The 7,312-nt window shown below is 47.3% G+C and overlaps 2 pseudogenes; both read left to right on the top strand.

Annotated features, from left to right (window-relative positions):
• The first annotated feature begins 742 nt into the window (after nt 1–742).
• Nucleotides 743–1,669, top strand: LOC150039480 (N-lysine methyltransferase KMT5A pseudogene; annotated as a pseudogene).
• Nucleotides 1,670–2,174: 505 nt separating this feature from the next.
• On the top strand, nt 2,175–5,828 carry LOC150039481 (uridine phosphorylase 1-like; annotated as a pseudogene).
• The last annotated feature ends 1,484 nt before the right edge of the window (nt 5,829–7,312 follow it).

Here is a 7,312-nt window from a genome sequence, read left to right on the forward strand (position 1 = left end):
ATGTGTGTCATATGCAGTATGGTACTAACCTGAGAAAGGAAAGCCTAGCAATGTCTGTGTTCCCTCAGGATGACTTTCACCTGGCCTTCCCTTTTGAGACCAAGCATACTCCTTATGCTTCCTCCTGAGTAGTGTGTCATCACATGTTTACAGGAGTGGGGATTAGCCAGAGAGTCAATGAATATGAGTACACATCTCTAATTTTTGTTTGTCATTCATTTAGTACGCATGCACATGACTATTGACAAAGCATACTTAGTAGCTCTGTGCTAAAAGAAAAAGGCACTTGGAATATGCAAACATAGGACCAGGTGAATTACTTAAAAATTATTAACCACACAAACACCTAAGCACACACACATGCACACACAGACACACACACTAACACACAGGGAGAGGAGAGCCGTTAATGACCAGGGGATTTAGATATGTTCATCTCCCCAGACTCTCACTGCCCTGAACCATGTCTCCTGCGGGGTCCAATGACAGCATCTCCAGAAGTGTCCACGGCCAGGCCTGGCCTTGTTTGGCCCGGGAGCCATGCAGCACGGGTGCCCGGTCCTGCTAGCAGGCCATGGGGGAAGGGGGCGCCATGGGGCGCCACCGACCCTTCCCCGGGGTGCTGCGTTGGTGGCTGCAGCAGCAGCAGCTGCAGTGCTGGTGGCCTGGTCGCGGCGAGGGCGCGGGGCTGGCCGCCATGTGCCTGGCGGGGCTGCAGGAGAACGTGTTTGCAGGGCAGTCAAAGATCTATTCCTGAATGAGCCCCAGCAAATGCTCTGGAATGCGTTCCCCCCTTCAGGAAGAGAACTCAGTTGCTCACCACAACGAAGTCAAGTGCCAGGGGAAACCATTAGGAATCTACAAGAAGCGAGAAGAGAAAAGAAATGCTGGGAACGTGATACGAAGCACCATGAAATTAGAGGAACAGAAGATCAAAGACGCTAGGAGAGGTCCCCTGGCCCCTTTTCCAAACCCAAAATCTGAAGCAGCAGGATCTCCAAAAACGTCACCCTCTTCCTGTGATACTACCAATGCAGCTGTTGCCAAGCAAGCCCTGAAAAAGGCTCTCAAAGGCAAAACAGCTCCTCGGAAAAAAGCTCAAGGAAAAACACAACAGAACCGAAAACTCACAGACTTCTACCCTGTTCGAAGGAGCTCGAGGAAGAGCAAAGCTGAGCTGCAGTCAGAAGAAAGGAGGAGGATAGACGAGCTCATTGACAGCGGGAAGGAGGAAGGCATGAAGATTGACCTTATTGATGGCAAAGGCAGAGGTGTCATCGCCACCAGGCGGTTCTCCCGCGGCGACTTCGTGGTGGAGTACCACGGGGACCTCGTGGAGATAACTGACGCCAAGAAGAGAGAGGCGCTGTACGAACAGGACCCCTCCACCAGCTGCTACATGTACTACTTCCAGTACCTGAGCAAAACCTACTGCGTGGACACCACTCGAGAGACAAATCGCCTGGGGAGACTGATCAATCACAGCAAGTGTGGGAACTGCCAGACCAAGCTGCACGGCATTGCCGACATTGCCGGCGTGCCTCAGCTCATCCTTGTGGCCTCCCGCGACATCGAGGTGGGGGAGGAGCTGCTGTACGACGATGGCGACCACAGCAAAGCTTCCATTGAGGCCTACCCGTGGCTCAAGCATTGACTGCAACACCCTCCTGCCAGGACTAAGTGCCCTCAAAGGGAAGGGTTTTTTTTTACACATTTAATCTTAGCAGATTACTTCAGATGTTTGTTTTTTTAAAAAAAAGTATATTAAGATGCCTTCTCACTGTAGTATTTAATATCTGTTACAGGTTCCCGTGTGGACTTGAACAGATGGCCTTATATTACCAAAACTTTTATATTCTAGTTGTTTTGTACCTTTTTTGCATACAAGTGGAACGTTTGTGCTTCCCGTGCATGCAGTCCAGGACTCAGCACAGATTTTAGAAGGAAGAGTCAGACATGAACTAGGAAGCTGGGCGTGCGTGCCCCACCCCTGTCCCGGAACAGGCAAGGGCCCTGCGCCCGAAACTGGCCTGGACGGGACGTCTCCAAGCTCTTGTTCTCGTGTCTCGGCAGGCACACATTGAAGTAGGAATGTTTTTTCAAAAGGTTTCACAGTAAGCTAGTCTTCCCCTCTGCTTTCTCAAGCTTTCTGACGGCGCTGGCTGGCAAGAAGCATGGCTGGCCCCGAAGCGCCTCCCCAGAGGCCACTGCTCCAGGCCCTGGCCTCGGAGCGTCAGGGTGGAGGCCCCGGGGAAAGGCACTGCTCCACACCCCAGCAGGCCTTCCTGAAATGGGGCTTTTTCTAGAAATGTGAACACTGAGTTTATTTTAAAGAAATCATAATAATAAAAGCTGAAAAAAATTCAAAAATCCACAGAAAACAACTTCCATGTTTATAGGTCTTGCAGTGAGTGAAGTGGCTGCGGTTTTTTGTTTCATTTGGGGTCTTCTTTTTTTGGTTTTGTTTTGTTTTGTTTTTGTAGAGGAGAATGAGATGGTACTCTATTCTAATCAACAATAACGTATTGTAGTGGGACCAGAAATTACTTAGCCATGCCCCACCCGCCCACTTGAGCTGGGTTGGAGTTCCTGGCCTGCTGTGGAGCCTTCTGCCTGTCAGAAGCCTGGTGTCCTGAGAACACAGCCAGGAAATGAAGCGGGACCCGAGGACTCCCGCCCTGGCTACCACCACCAGCCGTGGCCCGGGACTGAGGGTAAGCTCAGGTGTTCTCGCAGTGTGATAGGTGACAGCAGGCAGCGGAGGCTGCCTCCTCCCCTGCCAGTGGGGACCAGTTCTCGAACTGCTCAACTCCAGGCCAGGGCTCCTGCCTGCCCTGCGCCAAGGTAAATGTGAATAGAGACAGGTATGAGGAGTGGCCCTGTCCTCGATCCCCCACCCTGGACCTCACCACGGTGCTACCTAAGAAAGTCTTCCCCCACAACCCCGCGAGCCTGGTCAGTGATCGTTAGACTGGAGGAGGATCCGACAAGGGTGTGTAAATGAGATGAAATGACTTGATTGTACCCATTTGTGGTTTAACTTTGTACTTAAGCAAGTGAAAAAGGAAATAAAACTTGAAAATGATTTGTCATCATAAAAATGAAAAAAAATTAAAATACTTATTGCCAGCCAAATAAAAAAAAAGAAGTAGTAACAATTTTCACACATGTAGTTTTCATGTTGGTGCATCTAAACTAATGAAGCAAACAGCACTGCATTTGCTAGTCCAACCTAGTGTTAGTGGGGTGTGGTGATACCTCAGTCTCTAACAGGCAGGATACCCAGACCACTCCTGGCCTCAAAACATGAACCAAGAAACATCAGAATTGAATGGCACTATGAACCAAATGGACTTAATCGACAGATACAGGCTATTTTTTTATTTTTTATTGTGATTAATAGAGGGTTACATTATATTCACCAGATAAAAAGTATATAATTGAGCAAACCTTGATACCCTTTCTTATGACATGGTCCCCATTTCCCTCCCACTCTCCCCCCGCTTATCTTGATTTCCCCCCTTCCCTATCCAATTTCAAATAACCAATTAAGCACATATAGAATATATCAGATAACAAGATGAAATCTTGTAACAATATGAGATAACCAAGGGATGGCAAAAGAGATGAGAGATAACATAGTACATTAAGGATAACAGTCACTCATTATATGGCTTTTGTTTCCTTCTCCTGGAGGTCTTTACATTTAGTGTCATACTAGTTGGTCTAATGTCTCTAGATTTTGTTCTATGATAAATCTCTGCTAGGAGAGCCCAAGGTTTCTACTGATTATGACAAATGAGGGAGACTTGGTGTTCGAGTGCTATAAACTGACTTACTTCAGTGTTGTCCCACCATACCTTATATGATGTAGACATGGTGTAGATTGTTATGCTTTACGCAAATGTATGTTTTATGTTATATTTACTTTTCATTTCATTGTATAGAGGGGTCTTGAACTCTCACTTGGCTTTTTATTTTCTTCAGGATGGCAATCTACTACTCGAGCCCCACCTCCATTGTAGTTTTTTGTCTGCCTCAGCAGGCTTTGAATGACGATCGTCCTATCTCATTCTCCTAAGTTGTTAGGATTCCGAGTTGTGATGGATCCTGGTCTTTTCTCCCTGATCTGTGCTGTGCCCTGCCTGAGCCTCCAGCACAGCTGTGAACATCTGCTTCTTCCTCAGGGCTGTTGCTGGTACCATGGACATTACCAGGCAGGCAGTGGATGCCTGCTTCAAGCCGGAGTTTGAGCAGCTTGTCCTGGGGAAATGGGTCATTTGAAGTACCAACCTGGATGAGCAGCTGGTGCAGGAGCTGGTGCTGCAGACCTGAGCAAGCTCACTACTGTGGTGGGAAACACCATGTGCACTTTGGACTTGTATGAAGGTACATGGTGTGTGTGTGGGGGGGTGAAATCTAGACTCAAGAGCCCCTCCTTGCCCTGATTCTGCTTCTAAGGATGTCCAGGGTGAGCTGTCAGCACCTTGGCTGTCACCCCATCTCAGCCTTTTCCTGGTGGAGATAGCAGTGGCTAGGAGCCATGCTAGGAGCAAGCAAGAGCTGGGGAGCCACCCCTGCATCATGCTGGGTGTGGGCAGAGCCCCACCGTGTGGCAGCAGCTGACAATACAGAGTCCCCATGTCTGTGCTGCAGGAAGAGGCCGCCTGGATGATGCTCTCTGTTCCTACAAGGAAATGGACAAGCAGGCCTCCCTTCAAGCTGCCCACGCATCTGGCATCTGAAACATCGAGATGGAATCTTTGGTGTTTGCATGTGGAATATGTGTGGACTTTGTTGTAAGCAGGTACATGATGGCCCCTGGGCATCCTTCTTCCACCATCTCTGCTCTGCTGGCCAATCCTGAAGTCCAGGCCACCTCTTCCTATCCCACTCCAATCTATGTTTTGGGCTTTTATGCACTGGGCTTACAGGTCAGTGTCACACCGAGCTGATACCCTTGCAGCCTTGGGGAAAATGTTGTGTGATGGTGACAGCATGGTTGGTGTCCCCGTAGTCTTCCCTTGGTCAAATCACCTTCGCCTTGTAGGCTGTACAGAACAGGTGAGAGCCTGCCTTGAAATTGGCTCAGACATTAACTTATGTCCTTCTGATAGGCTAAGGTATAAACTCAGAGTTTGATGCCTTGTCTTGCCATGTAGGTGCACTACCAAGTGAGCCATGCTCCTGTCCTTTTTATTGCTGTGTGTATATTTCAGATAGAGTCTGGAGTTTGGCCAGGCCACTTTGCATTGTAATCTTCTATCTATCTTGTAACTGGGAGTGTAACCCTGAAACCCCACAACTCCTTTGAGGCGGGATCTTAAACCTTTACCTTATTGGCTATGAACCATTTTTCTCCTCATCTCCATCTCCCAAGTAGCTAAGATGACAGGTGTAAGCCACTGTCCCTGGCCTAGTAGGACTTTTCTTTTAGAAGCGAGGAAAGAGTTGGGTGAGACCTAGGACAAGGTGATGTTTGTAAGGGAAAAGCTTCTAGAATTCCTGAGCAAACCATGGTGCCTTTCCCTGCTTGCTTCATCCCCCATCCTCTCCTGAGTCAGAGTGGACATAGCAGACTTGCCTAGGACATGCACAGGCTGAGGCTCCCAGCTCCCTGCTTGGTCTGATTCTTGTGAATGAAGCTAGAGATCTGTCCCTGGGGTTGACAGGGTCTTTGTGTTTGGCAGTTGCAGTGGTGTGCATCAACCTCCTGGAACACCTACAGGAGTCCAGATCAGCAGCCCTCATGAGGTGCTTGCTGAGTACCAGCAGAGGCCACAGCACTGGTGAGCTACTTCTTCAAGAAGAGTCTGGGAAAAGCCTGAGGCTTAGAGACAAGCTGTCCCCAGGTCTGTCCATTCTAATGGATCTCCAAAGTCTCCTTGAGTGTGGGCTGGTGGCCCATGCTTTAGGAGGCTGAGATCACATTCTACTTCAGAGCAGACATCCAAGACCCTACTCAACTAGTTTTTTCAAGGTGACAGGGGTCTCCCTAAAGTTTCTTCCATGCTTCCTTGGAAATGTGATCCTTCTGGTCTCCAAATCACTCAATCTCTGGTTCCAAATTAGTGTCTCCATACATGGGATTACCTGAATGTTCAATTTCTATTTCATATCCTAGTTTGATTAATTTGGAAGAACATATGCCATAAAGAAAATGACTTACATGTCAGATGGTGGATTTATATGTTCATTTATTCCCCACTGATGGCTTACTGTGGAGCAAGATTACATAAGATACTAGACATGAACGAACAGGATTTTATTTTGCTTCTTCCCTGCAGAGCAGTTTCATTCAGTTCACGATCTCCTAGAGAAATCCGAGACAGAGACCCAAATGTTATGGAAGGCAATAGTCTATGTTCTTGTGTCCCAGACACAAAACCTCTCAGTTCTCATGTCTGCCCTCGAGAAAGAAGTCCATGTGTGGGGTCCTATTGAAAGATGGGTGGACATCTGACAAGTGCTGGAAGGTCAGTTCTTGAAGCAAACACGGGACAATGACAGCCACAGTCCAGAGTGGGCGACCCCACTACTAAGAGTGAGAGCATGGTCGTCTAAGATACAGCCTCTGTGGGCTGCTTAATATACTGTACCAGACTATGCAAGAATAAAATGCAACTGCTATTCAAATTTAGCTTGTGTATGGTACCCTGTGTCACGCCTGTCACCCTAGCAGTTCAGGAGGCTGAGTTGTGAGGATCTTGGTTTCCAGCCAGCCTGGGCAGGTGACACATCTCCATTAGCCACCAAAAAACCCCCTGAACTTTGAGCTGTGTTTCAAGAGGTAGAGTGCTAGCCTTGAGCAAAAGTGACTAGGCTCTGAGTTCAAGCACCAAGACCAGCACACACACACACACACACACACACACACACACACACACACACACACGTCCAACGAAAAGTTTGATTAGATCCTTGATTTTTCATTACTTTTTTTTAATTTAAGACCTTTATTAACAGGTGCTTGCAATTTGTTGACTTTTTTGAAAAAATGAAGTTGTAAACTTTTATTGTGAATTAAAAATGAAGTTCTTAAAAATCTCAACTTGACCAGATATGAAACAATTTAAAAACCTTTAAAGGTGTATTGAGAAAAACCAGGCTTTTAAAAAAAAAACACGTTTGCCATCACGACAAAGAGACGTGTTTAGATAAAAATAATAAAAACCCCATGCTGCATAGATAATGCAGATAGTTCTAGTTATCTGGTCAACGAGGAAAAAGCAAGCACTTAAGGTCTCCAGCTGCAATCTTTTGTTCATTTCTTATAGCTGGAATTTCACGTTCATGTCTTCGTGTTGGATGA

This window comes from Megascapheus bottae, unplaced genomic scaffold (genome assembly GCF_031878675.1).
Source record: "Megascapheus bottae isolate mThoBot1 unplaced genomic scaffold, mThoBot2.hap1 HAP1_SCAFFOLD_139, whole genome shotgun sequence".
In the NCBI taxonomy this organism is placed as follows: domain Eukaryota; kingdom Metazoa; phylum Chordata; class Mammalia; order Rodentia; family Geomyidae; genus Megascapheus; species Megascapheus bottae.